Source organism: Oncorhynchus keta, chromosome 26 (genome assembly GCF_023373465.1).
Source record: "Oncorhynchus keta strain PuntledgeMale-10-30-2019 chromosome 26, Oket_V2, whole genome shotgun sequence".
Classification (NCBI taxonomy): Eukaryota; Metazoa; Chordata; class Actinopteri; order Salmoniformes; family Salmonidae; genus Oncorhynchus; species Oncorhynchus keta.
Window position 1 is genome coordinate 43,842,523 of NC_068446.1, and position 13,050 is coordinate 43,855,572.

Consider the following 13,050-nt stretch of genomic DNA (forward strand, 5'->3'; position numbering starts at 1 on the left):
GTATACTATACTGTGTTGTTGGAGGGTGACTAGTCTGTAGAGACAGTATACTATACTGTGTTGTTGTAGGGTGACTAGTCTGTAGAGACAGTATACTATACTGTGTTGTTGTAGGACAGTGACTAGTCTGTAGAGACAGTATACTATACTGTGTTGTTGGAGGGTGACTAGTCTGTAGAGACAGTATACTATACTGTGTTGTTGGAGGGTGACTAGTAGAGACAGTATACTATACTGTGTTGTTGGAGGGTGACTAGTCTGTAGAGACAGTATACTATACTGTGTTGTTGGAGGGTGACTAGTAGAGACAGTATACTATACTGTGTTGTTGGAGGGTGACTAGTCTGTAGAGACAGTATACTATACTGTGTTGTTGGAGGGTGACTAGTAGAGACAGTATACTATACTGTGTTGTTGTCTGAGAGACAGTATACTATACTGTGTTGTTGGAGAGACTAGTATATACTATACTGTGTTGTTGGAGGGTGACTGTAGAGACAGTATACTATACTGTGTTGTTGGAGGGTGACTAGTAGAGACAGTATACTATACTGTGTTGTTGGAGGGTGACTAGTCTGGCCAAGGAGGATATAAAGCAGAGGAGGATTAAATGGAGAATTCCTCCCAACTACAATAGGCGTGCTAAACTGCTGTTGACTAGTCAGTAGCGAGAGAACCAATGGACTGTGAGGAAATTTATAGCTGGAGGAGGAAGGGGAGAAGGAGGATGAGGAGGTGGAAGGAGGAGGAGGAGGAAAGAGGGCGAGGAGGAAGGAGGAATGGGAAGGAGGAGGAGGGAGGAGAAGGAGGAGGAAAGAGGGCGAGGAGGAAGGAGGAAGGAGGAAGGGGAAGGAGGAGGAGGAAAGAGGAGGATGAGGAGGAAGGAGGAGGAGTAAGGAGGAAGGGGAAGGAGGAGGATGAGGAGGAAGGGGAAGGCGGAGGCTGAGGAGGAAGGGGAAGGAGGAAGGAGGAGGCTGAGGAGGAAGGGGAAGGAGGAGGAGGAGAGAGGAGGCTGAGGAGGAAGGGGCAGGAGGAGACTGAGGAGGAAGGGGCAGGAGGAGACTGAGGAGGAAGGAGGAGGAAGAAGGGCATCTGTCAGATTCAGTGTAAACGGTCACTAATGAGATAGAGGGGTCAGAGAGAAGATACAGACATGACAAGAGCACTGCCATGGACTGACTGACACCTAACTAACTAACTAACACCAGGGTTCTGTTCGGCGTTCCCGTTTACTCTCCTGCGCTGCCAGAACCTCGCTGCGTCTCGTCAAGAAAACAACAAACAAGTAAATAAAGTAATAAAATGAAGAAACAACAACAACACCTTGGATGCCACCGGGTGTATTTAAAAAAACATCAACACAAAAAAACGAAACCTAGAATATAAAAAGGGACCGTGGTGACACACCAGATTTCTACACAAAGCAGGATGTTCTCGATAACTAGCTTTATAGCGGCTCTACGTTTTGTCTTGAAGTCGACCAAGTATACCCTATTACCCTGCATGTTCCAGGAAGCTAACATCTATAGTGTCGTTTTTCATATATTTAGAGATGTTTATACACTATACAAAGTTGGCACAAAAAAAACTAAACAAAAAAAGACATAAGTACATTAAATCAGATTGTACACATCACAATTTGTGTGTTGAAAGTTAGAGCAGTCTGTTGATGAGGTGGGGTCTGGGAGAGATGGAGAGAAGAGGGAGAGGGCTAGTGTACCGTTCACACACAGGAAGAAATTTGACCTTGAGGTCTAAATGTAAAGGAACTTCACAACATGAAGGCAGAGAATGATAATAAACTATTTATCCACAGAGGTGTGCATGTAGGTATAAGGGGGCTCTACATTTGAATTTTTCAGCCGGTTAAGATCAGTGGTATATTTATTTTGTTGACCTTGCTAGACAGATTGTAAATGGCCAGCGTGTGTGTGTATATTTGTGTGTGTGTGTGTCCTTGCCAGTGTATCAGCTGTGAGGATCATGTCTGTGTCCTAGTCAACACTGAAAGCCGTCTGACAATGATAAGCTCTCTCCTGAACACACACACAGACACATAGACACACACACAGAGCTGCCAGCTACTCAGGAACAGAGCATATGGAGAACTAGGGAGGGGAGTGTTTTTTTGCAGACACCTGCAGGTCTGATGGCTGGCTCTGAAACAGAGTGTACTTCTCTGAGCGTACCGCACCAAAACAGCACGTCATTTTTTTTTAGAGCCCAGGTTTGTCTCAAAATAGGACTGGGAAGCTAGGGGACACTGGGAGGTCACTGGGATTTGGTTGGACCTGGTGTTTGGCACCTCCAGTCTGGTGCCGGGAAACAGGCACTCAGAAGGTCATCACATCGGTCTAACAATAACAAAAGCTCTGGGGTTGTTATTCTGTTATTGGTGTAAATGTCCTTTTGGAAGATTTCCAGAATCAGGAAGGAATCATGAGGAAATCTAGAATCCACCCAACCAGGATCTAGAATCTAAAGTTACCAGAATTTTGCAACCCTAGTCCCCCAATATATGTTTCAACATTGTTCAGGGGTAAAATCATTTTTTTCCTTCTGTTTCTTATAAACGTGCCTGGAACTAAAGGCGTCTGTATACTTCCCAGCCGAAACAATTGGGGAAGAGTTCGTGCATATATAATGATGACATTTTGTGACGGTTTTGTTAGTTTTGGACATTGGTTGGAAAGGAGGTTTTGGGCTGTTCGGACACACACCCAAAGTACTCGACCCTTCCTACGTGATTGGTCGACTGTTGGGATTCTTCAATAAAGTCTTTGTTGTCGTTCGAGACGAGACGAAGCGTTTTCATCCACATGTTTTCATTGAGAAATACTTCACCAAATATCTTAGTTAGATGTAAAATGACGCAACTAAGACCTCTGCAAAAAAACGTCAAAATGAATGAAAGATTTCTTACATTTTTTTTTATTCGGGTCTCACTACTTTGAGGAAGTGTGTACTGGCTACGGCTTCTCAAAAGGGACAAACCGTACTAATGGCACTTACTTTTCTCGTTTTTTCAAGCGAAGGTATTATACGGGAATTATAGAAGCACATCGGTCGGTTTTGTCGCCACCTGAACTGAAACATGCTGATGCCTTAACACGTCTAAAGTTAATGTTTTGTCGCTATTGTTTGGTAGGTCGTTTTGGACTGATACCCAACTGAGCATTTTACTTAACGCATTGGCATTTATCGCCGATGAAGATTTAAACAAATGTGCATTACAGTGTCTTGGAAATACAATGCCATTCAGGAGTCAAAGCTATTTTTATTTTATATATAATGGCAACATTCCCATCTGTTTAAAAGTAAAATTGACAACATTATAATACTGGCAACGCTTGTTTTCTTACAAAACATTTGAGTACTTTAGCAATGTCATCGTATTTCCAGGCACTATAGTGTAATTTAGACTAAACAATTCGTCAGCCTCCGTCCAGAATGACTGGGGTTAATAACATTTTCCGGGCACCACTATTGCGCCGCCGGTAGAGGGCGGCTTGAGAACGTTCATACCAACCGCACGACGCGACCGAGTGACGGAGGTGCAACCTATGAATAATAGGGTTGAGCGTTGATTTAAACAGACAGCGTGACATCATATTCTACAGTTAATACTCTATAACACCACGGTTTTACAGTAAACCCCCCATACAGCCAGTTAGCCAGGCTCCTTTCTGTAGGAGCTGATAGGGGTGAGAGGGAATGCCAAGCTACCACTGCAGAGGGAGGGGACCGGCATTGAGGAACATATAGCCCTCTCTGAATGCACTACGGCAGAGGGAGGGAAGCGATGCGGGGGGAACAGCCGTCTACCAAAGAATTCCAAGTGACCACGGCGGAGCGACGAGGAGGAGCCCAATAGAAATACAATTCTTAGAAAAGGTTTTCCACACTCAAGTGTAGGTGATGGGTGGACTGGCAACCATGAGCTTTCTAGTCAAATTGCTATGATTAATTAAATTAATTAATAATTATTGATCTGAGATGCTTTTGTCCCATCTATATCTAATCTAACACACCACACTAAGTTTAATTATAGGCTGAGGTTGAGAAGCATTTGGGCTCCCGAGTGGCGCAGCGGTCTAAGGCACTGCATCTCAGAGCAAGAGGCGTCACTACGGTCCCTGGTTTGAATCCAGGCTGTATCACATCCGGCTGTGATTGGGTTAGGGCGGCACACCATTGGTCCAGTGTCATCCGGGGTGACAAAGTAAAAATCTGTAGTTCTGCCCCTGAACAAGGCAGTTAACCCACTGTTCCCCTGAACAAGGCAGTTAACCCACTGTTCCCCTGAACAAGGCAGTTAACCCCACTGTTCCCCTGAACAAGGCAGTTAACCCCACTGTTCCCCTGAACAAGGCAGTTAACCCACTGTTCCCTGGTAGGCCGTCATTGTAAATAATCATGTGTTTTTAACTGGCCTAGTTAAATAAAGGTTAAACAAAATGTTTCAGTGACTGTAGAGGCTGTTGTTGTTTTGGGTGGTGATATTACTGTGGGACTAGTCTGTCGTGTCAGATGACAATCTCCAAAATAATACGGTGCTTTATATGAGCGTAAAAGCATCCGATATTTGTTCATGTTTGTAACTGTGAAGATTTCTGTTTTGTTTTGTTTTGTTGCCGTAGTGACATAGTATTGAAGAGATTGTTCTGGTCTGGGAAGTGTGTTGGGGTATCTCTGTCTCTCGCTCCTCCGACCTCCCCTCCCGACTGTCACCTCCAACAGCACATAACAGCAGACATCAAGAGCCCTTGTTCAAGAAGGGCAGTTCTAACCATTATAGTCATCTGAAAGGTTGAAACGTATTGCAGAGTACAGCAAACAAATAGCTCATCATTTGTCAACAACAATATGTACAGAAACAAACTCTTTTTTTTTTTTTCCTTTTTTTTTCTTCTCAAAAAAAAAAAAAAAACAGAGAGAAACAAAAACCCTTAAACACAGGAACACCAAACACACACGTACTGTACACAAACACAGACCAACAGGCAAAATGGAAACCCAAAAATATTATTACTTTATATCTGATAGGGAGTAGTCACACCTTGTTTTACACCAAATGCCTCGTAAAACAACTGAAGGGGTGAGCTTTAGGGGAGGTCGTCTGGCTGAGCACACCTTATCATCTACTGACTAGTCAAGGAACCTGACCCAGGAACCTGACCCAGATTAAACCTAGCTTTAGGGGAGGTCGTCTGGCTGAGCACACTTTATCATCTACTGACTAGTCAAGGAACCTGACCCAGGAACCTGACCCAGATTAAACCTAGCTTTAGGGGAGGTCGTCTGGCTGAGCACACTTTATCATCTACTGACTAGTCAAGGAACCTGACCCAGGAACCTGACCCAGATTAAACCTAGCTTTAGGGAGGTCGTCTGGCTGAGCACACTTTATCATCTACTGACTAGTCAAGGAACCTGACCCAGGAACCTGACCCAGATTAAACCTAGCTTTAGGGAGGTCGTCTGGCTGAGCACACTTTATCATCTACTGACTAGTCAAGGAACCTGACCCAGGAACCTGACCCAGATTAAACCTAGCTTTAGGGAGGTCGTCTGGCTGAGCACACTTTATCATCTACTGACTAGTCAAGGAACCTGACCCAGGAACCTGACCCAGATTAAACCTAGCTTTAGGGGAGGTCGTCTGGCTGAGCACACTTTATCATCTACTGACTAGTCAAGGAACCTGACCCAGGAACCTGACCCAGATTAAACCTAGCTTTAGGGGAGGTCGTCTGGCTGAGCACACTTTATCATCTACTGACTAGTCAAGGAACCTGACCCAGGAACCTGACCCAGATTAAACCTAGCTTTAGGGGAGGTCGTCTGGCTGAGCACACTTTATCATCTACTGACTAGTCAAGGAACCTGACCCAGGAACCTGACCCAGATTAAACCTAGCTTTAGGGGAGGTCGTCTGGCTGAGCACACTTTATCATCTACTGACTAGTCAAGGAACCTGACCCAGGAACCTGACCCAGATTAAACCTAGCTTTAGGGAGGTCGTCTGGCTGAGCACACTTTATCATCTACTGACTAGTCAAGGAACCTGACCCAGGAACCTGACCCAGATTAAACCTAGCTTTAGGGGAGGTCGTCTGGCTGAGCACACTTTATCATCTACTAACTAGTCAAGGAACCTGACCCAGGAACCTGACCCAGATTAAACCTAGCTTTAGGGGAGGTCGTCTGGCTGAGCACACTTTATCATCTACTAACTAGTCAAGGAACCTGACCCAGGAACCTGACCCAGATTAAACCTAGCTTTAGGGGAGGTCGTCTGGCTGAGCACACTTTATCATCTACTGACTAGTCAAGGAACCTGACCCAGGAACCTGACCCAGATTAAACCTAGCTTTAGGGAGGTCGTCTGGCTGAGCACACCTTATCATCTACTGACTAGTCAAGGAACCTGACCCAGGAACCTGACCCAGATTAAACCTAGCTTTAGGGGAGGTCGTCTGGCTGAGCACACCTTATCATCTACTGACTAGTCAAGGAACCTGACCCAGGAACCTGACCCAGATTAAACCTAGCTTTAGGGGAGGTCGTCTGGCTGAGCACACCTTATCATCTACTGACTAGTCAAGGAACCTGACCCAGGAACCTGACCCAGATTAAACCTAGCTTTAGGGGAGGTCGTCTGGCTGAGCACACCTTATCATCTACTGACTAGTCAAGGAACCTGACCCAGGAACCTGACCCAGATTAAACCTAGCTTTAGGGGAGGTCGTCTGGCTGAGCACACCTTATCATCTACTGACTAGTCAAGGAACCTGACCCAGGAACCTGACCCAGATTAAACCTAGCTTTAGGGGAGGTCGTCTGGCTGAGCACACTTTATCATCTACTGACTAGTCAAGGAACCTGACCCAGGAACCTGACCCAGATTAAACCTAGCTTTAGGGGAGGTCGTCTGGCTGAGCACACTTTATCATCTACTGACTAGTCAAGGAACCTGACCCAGGAACCTGACCCAGATTAAACCTAGCTTTAGGGGAGGTCGTCTGGCTGAGCACACCTTATCATCTACTGACTAGTCAAGGAACCTGACCCAGATTAAACCTAGCTTTAGGGGAGGTCGTCTGGCTGAGCACACTTTATCATCTACTGACTAGTCAAGGAACCTGACCCAGATTAAACCTAGCTTTAGGGGAGGTCGTCTGGCTGAGCACACTTTATCATCTACTGACTAGTCAAGGAACCTGACCCAGGAACCTGACCCAGATTAAACCTAGCTTTAGGGGAGGCCGTCTGGCTGAGCACACTTTATCATCTACTGACTAGTCAAGGAACCTGACCCAGGAACCTGACCCAGATTAAACCTAGCTTTAGGGGAGGTCGTCTGGCTGAGCACACTTTATCATCTACTGACTAGTCAAGGAACCTGACCCAGGAACCTGACCCAGATTAAACCTAGCTTTAGGGGAGGCCGTCTGGCTGAGCACACTATCATCTACTGACTAGTCAAGGAACCTGACCCAGATTAAACCTAGTTTTAGGGGAGGTCGTCTGGCTGAGCACACCTTATCATCTACTGACTAGTCAAGGAACCTGACCCAGATTAAACCTAGCTTTAGGGGAGGTCGTCTGGCTGAGCACACTTTATCATCTACTGACTAGTCAAGGAACCTGACCCAGATTAAACCTAGCTTTAGGGGAGGTCGTCTGGCTGAGCACACTTTATCATCTACTGACTAGTCAAGGAACCTGACCCAGGAACCTGACCCAGATTAAACCTAGCTTTAGGGGAGGTCGTCTGGCTGAGCACACTTTATCATCTACTGACTAGTCAAGGAACCTGACCCAGGAACCTGACCCAGATTAAACCTAGCTTTAGGGGAGGTCGTCTGGCTGAGCACACTTTATCATCTACTGACTAGTCAAGGAACCTGACCCAGGAACCTGACCCAGATTAAACCTAGCTTTAGAGGAGGTCGTCTGGCTGAGCACACTTTATCATCTACTAACTAGTCAAGGAACCTGACCCAGGAACCTGACCCAGATTAAACCTAGCTTTAGAGGAGGTCGTCTGGCTGAGCACACTTTATCATCTACTAACTAGTCAAGGAACCTGACCCAGGAACCTGACCCAGATTAAACCTAGCTTTAGGGGAGGTCGTCTGGCTGAGCACACCTTATCATCTACTGACTAGTCAAGGAAGACACAGAGGGCCAGTTCCTCTGACCCAGATTAAACCTAGACATAATATCTATCCCGGAACCTGACCTAGATTAAACCTAAACATAATATCGATCCGGGAACCTGACCTAGAGGATCCAATCTATATTTTGGTACCAGAGCATCAGTACCTGAACAATGGCCAGGTAACAACTACAATGTGTTGAGAACAGGATTCAGAGAACTAAAGGAAGAATTGTCCTCTACCGGCACTAAGCGTTTACCTTCAACAAACAACCTGACACTGAGGGATGGAGGAACTGGACAAACAACCTGACACTGAGGGATGGAGGAACTGGACAAACAACCTGACACTGAGGGATGGAGGAACTGGACAAACAACCTGACACTGAGGGATGGAGGAACTGGACAAACAACCTGACACTGAGGATGGAGGAACTACCTAGGATAGGGTAAGTAAGGGTAAGTAATCCTTCTCACCCCCCTTCTCCCCAACAAGATTTAGATGCAAGTGGCTGTTCCACTGGTTGTCAACACCAATTTGACACTCTGGATAAGGGTCTGCTAAATGACTTAAATGTAAATGTAAATGTAAATGAACTGGACAAACAACCTGACACTGAGGGATGGAGGAACTGGACAAACAACCTGACACTGAGGGATGGAGGAACTGGACAAACAACCTGACACTGAGGGATGGAGGAACTGGACAAACAACCTGACACTGAGGGATGGAGGAACTGGACAAACAACCTGAGTCAGACCAAGAACGATAATTAGCTAATCCTTTGGCAAACTGCTCTGACCCCTTATGCCAATAAAGCTTTCAGTTATTTGCATTCGGGAAAAAGAGGGGAGAAGAGGGAAGCGGAGGGAAGGAGGGAGGAAGAAGCAAGGGAGGGTACGTTTGTGACTATTATGAAGTTGGGCTTGGTCCCATGAATGAACATGTCAGAGTATGGATGGTCTATGTTCCCAATGAAACCCTATTCCCTATCTAGTGCACAACTCTCTGGTCAAAAGTAATGCACTATATAGGGAACAGGGTACTCTTTGGGATGCAAGCAGTATAGATGCAGTGTGTAGGGAGATACGGTCACTGTTTCTGTCTGAGATAACAGCTACTGTCCCTGTTTCTGTCTGAGATAACAGCTACTGTCCCTGTTTCTGTCTGAGATAACAGCTACTGTCCCTGTTTCTGTCTGAGATAACAGCTACTGTCCCTGTTTCTGTCTGAGATAACAGCTACTGTCACTGTCTCTGTTTCTGTCTGAGATAACAGCTACTGTCCCTGTTTCTGTTCCTGTCTGAGATACATCTACTGTCACTGTCTCTGTTTCTGTCTGAGATAACAGCTACTGTCCCTGTTTCTGTCTGAGATAACAGCTACTGTCACTGTTTCTGTTCCTGTCTGAGATAACAGCTACTGTCCCTGTTTCTGTTTCTGTCTGAGATAACAGCTACTGTCTCTGTTTCTGTCTGAGATAACATCTACTGTCCCTGTCTCTGTCTGAGATAACAGCTACTGTCCCTGTCTCTGTTTCTGTCTGAGATAACAGCTACTGTCTCTGTTTCTGTCTGAGATAACAGCTACTGTCTCTGTTTCTGGCTGAGATAACAGCTACTGTCCCTGTTTCTGTTTCTGTCTGAGATAACAGCTACTGTCCCTGTTTCTGGCTGAGATAACAGCTACTGTCTCTGTTTCTGTCTGAGATAACAGCTACTGTTTCTGTTTCTGTCTGAGATAACAGCTACTGTCACTGTCCCTGTTTCTGTCTGAGATAACAGCTACTGTCCCTGTTTCTGTCTGAGATAACAGCTACTGTCCCTGTCTCTGTTTCTGTCTGAGATAACAGCTACTGTCTCTGTTTCTGTTTCTGTCTGAGATAACAGCTACTGTCTCTGTTTCTGTTTCTGTCTGAGATAACAGCTACTGTCTCTGTTTCTGTTTCTGTCTGAGATAACAGCTACTGTCTCTGTTTCTGTTTCTGTCTGACATAACATCTACTGTCACTGTCCCTGTTTCTGTCTGAGATAACAGCTACTGTCCCTGTCCCTGTTTCTGTCTGAGATAACAGCTACTGTCCCTGTTTCTGTCTGAGATAACAGCTACTGTCCCTGTTTCTGTCTGAGATAACAGCTACTGTCTCTGTTTCTGTCTGAGATAACAGCTACTGTCCCTGTTTCTGTTTCTGTCTGAGATAACAGCTACTGTCCCTGTCTCTGTCTCTGTCTGAGATAACAGCTACTGTCCCTGTCTCTGTTTCTGTCTGAGATAACAGCTACTGTCCCTGTTTCTGTTTCTGTCTGAGATAACAGCTAATGTCACTGTCTCTGTTTCTGTCTGAGATAACAGTTGCTGTCCCTTTTTCTTTCTGAGATAACAGCTACTGTCCCTGTCTCTGTTTCTGTCTGAGATAACAGCTACTGTCCCTGTCTCTGTTTCTGTCAGAGATAACAGTTACTGTCCCTGTTTCTGCCTGAGATAACAGCTACTGTCTCTGTTTCTGTTTCTGTCTGAGATAACAGCTACTGTCTCTGGTAGGTTTGTTGTTCTCAGTCATGTGATCTGTCTCTGGTAGGTTTGTTGTTCTCAGTCATGTGATCTGTCTCTGGTAGGTTTGTTGTTCTCAGTCATGTGATCTGTCTCTGGTAGGTTTGTTGTTCTCAGTCATGTGATCTGTCTCTGGTAGGTTTGTTGTTCCCAGTCATGTGATCTGTCTCTGGTAGGTTTGTTGTTCCCAGTCATGTGATCTGTCTCTGGTAGGTTTGTTGTTCTCAGTCATGTGATCTGTCTCTGGTAGGTTTGTTGTTCCCAGTCATGTGATCTGTCTCTGGTAGGTTTGTTGTTCCCAGTCATGTGATCTGTCTCTGGTAGGTTTGTTGTTCCCAGTCATGTGATCTGTCTCTGGTAGGTTTGTTGTTCCCAGTCATGTGATCTGTCTCTGGTAGGTTGCTCCCTACACCCTGCTCCCTACACCCTGCTCCCTACACCTTGCTCCCTACACCATGCTCCCTACACCCTGCTCCCTACCCAATGCTCCCTACACCCTGCTCCCTACACCCTGCTCCCTGCTCCCTACCCAATGCTCCCTACACCCTACTCCCTACCCAATGCTCCCTACACCCTGCTCCCTACACCCTACTCCCTACCCAATGCTCCCTACACCCTGCTCCCTACACTCTGCTCCCTACACCCTGCTCCCTACACCCTGCTCCCTACACCCTGCTCCCTACATCCTACTCCCTACACCCTGCTCCCTACACCCTGCTCCCTACACCCTGCTCCCTACACCCTGCTCCCTACACCCTACTCCCTACACCCTGCTCCCTACACTCTGCTCCCTACACCCTGCTCCCTACACCCTGCTCCCTACACCCTGCTCCCTACACCCTGCTCCCTACCCTACACCCTGCTCCCTACACCCTACTCCCTACACCCTGCTCCCTACACCCTGACTCCCTACACTCTACTCCCTACACCCTGCTCCCTACACCCTACTCCCTACACTCTACTCCCTACACCCTGCTCCCTACACCCTGCTCCCTACACCCTGCTCCCTACACCCTGCTCCCTACCCTACACCCTGCTCCCTACACCCTGCTCCCTATACCCTGCTCCCTACACCCTGCTCCCTACACCCTGCTCCCTACACCCTACTCCCTGACTCCTAGCCCCCTACCCAATGCTCCCTACACCCTGCTCCCTACACCCTACTCCCTGACTCCTAGCCCCCTACTCCCTGACTCCTAGCCCCCTACTCCCTGACTCCTAGCCCCCTACTCCCTGACTCCTAGCCCCCTACTCCCTGACTCCTAGCCCCCTACTCCCTGACTCCTAGCCCCCTAGCCTGCACGGCTCATTATGTTTAGCTGGAGGGCCAGGGGGGTAGAGGAGGGCTGAGGAGAGAGAAAGGGAGAGGGAGGCTGTTATGAGAGTTGTGGAAGGCTGGGGAGAGGAACTTGGAGAGGGATGAGAGGGCTGTGGAGAAGGGAGAGAGGAGAGAGGAGGGCTGTGGAGAAGGGAGAGGAGAGAGGAAAGGGTGGAGAGGAGAGGAGAGAGGACAAGACCGAGTGTAGAGAGTCTGTTCTGCTCCTCCCTGACAGTGGAATGGGAGCGTAACGTGCTGTGACACCCCAGGCACTAGGCTGTCAAAACAGGGTTCCTCTGTTCCTCCGTTGGATGATTGTTCTGAAGGGGACTGGAGTGGCCCAGCATGTTACAGCACACTGACTAACCAATCACAAGAGAGAGAGAGAGAGAGAGAGAGAGTATGTGTAATGTTTACTGTTAATTTTTGTTGTTTTTCACTTTATATATTCACTTTGTATGTTGTCTACCTCACTTGCTTTGGCAATGTTAACACATGTTTCCCATGCCAATAAAGCCCTTGAATTGAATTGAATTGAAATTGAATTGAGAGAGAGAGAGAGAGAGAGAGAGAGAGAGAGAGAGAGAGAGAGAGAGAGAGAGAGAGAGAGAGAGAGAGAGAGAGAGAGAGAGAGAGAGTACGCTGACTGTCTATGGGTCTGATGTTCTCTTACAGATCACAGTACTGGTTTCCATCTGATTTCTTACATTCAAACACCAAAAAAATAACAAAGAGCCCCCCAAGCCATTCCCATTGAATGTGGCAAAAATAATGCTGTGCGATAGGAAAATCTTAGAGCAGAACGTTCTGGCCAGCTGGGTTGATGAGGTCCGGACAGAACAGGGGAAAACAGCAGAATTAGCAGAAAAATACAAATGTTTCCACTCTCTCTTCCAGAACACAGAGCGGTTTAGACAAAATCATGAAATGAGAGATTCTCCTGCCCCTGGTCTTCCACAGTCACAGACAGACAAATACATGTACAGTCTACAAATCACAATCAATCTACAATCACCT

General features: G+C 46.7%; 2 long non-coding RNA genes across 17 annotated transcripts; one reads left to right on the top strand and one right to left on the bottom strand.

Annotated features, from left to right (window-relative positions):
- Nucleotides 1-1,324: 1,324 nt before the first annotated feature.
- LOC127912155 (uncharacterized) lies at nucleotides 1,325-10,653 on the bottom strand. Of its 14 annotated transcripts, none has more exons than XR_008081185.1 (7): nucleotides 8,775-10,653; nucleotides 8,093-8,543; nucleotides 7,651-7,910; nucleotides 7,287-7,418; nucleotides 6,795-7,039; nucleotides 6,250-6,340; nucleotides 5,789-5,977 (listed from the first exon to the last, which is right to left on the bottom strand). It is a non-coding gene; the product is annotated as an uncharacterized LOC127912155 (long non-coding RNA). The 14 variants fall into 14 exon arrangements; XR_008081183.1 differs by having other exon boundaries at nucleotides 8,093-8,578; XR_008081186.1 differs by having other exon boundaries at nucleotides 8,093-8,508; nucleotides 8,775-9,176.
- Nucleotides 5,238-8,151, top strand: LOC127912156 (uncharacterized). Of its 3 annotated transcripts, none has more exons than XR_008081198.1 (3): nucleotides 5,238-5,296; nucleotides 5,567-5,839; nucleotides 8,046-8,151. It is a non-coding gene; the product is annotated as an uncharacterized LOC127912156 (long non-coding RNA). The 3 variants fall into 3 exon arrangements; XR_008081196.1 differs by lacking the exon at nucleotides 8,046-8,151 and adding an exon at nucleotides 7,526-7,670; XR_008081197.1 differs by lacking the exon at nucleotides 8,046-8,151 and adding an exon at nucleotides 6,384-6,531.
- Nucleotides 10,654-13,050: the final 2,397 nt, after the last annotated feature.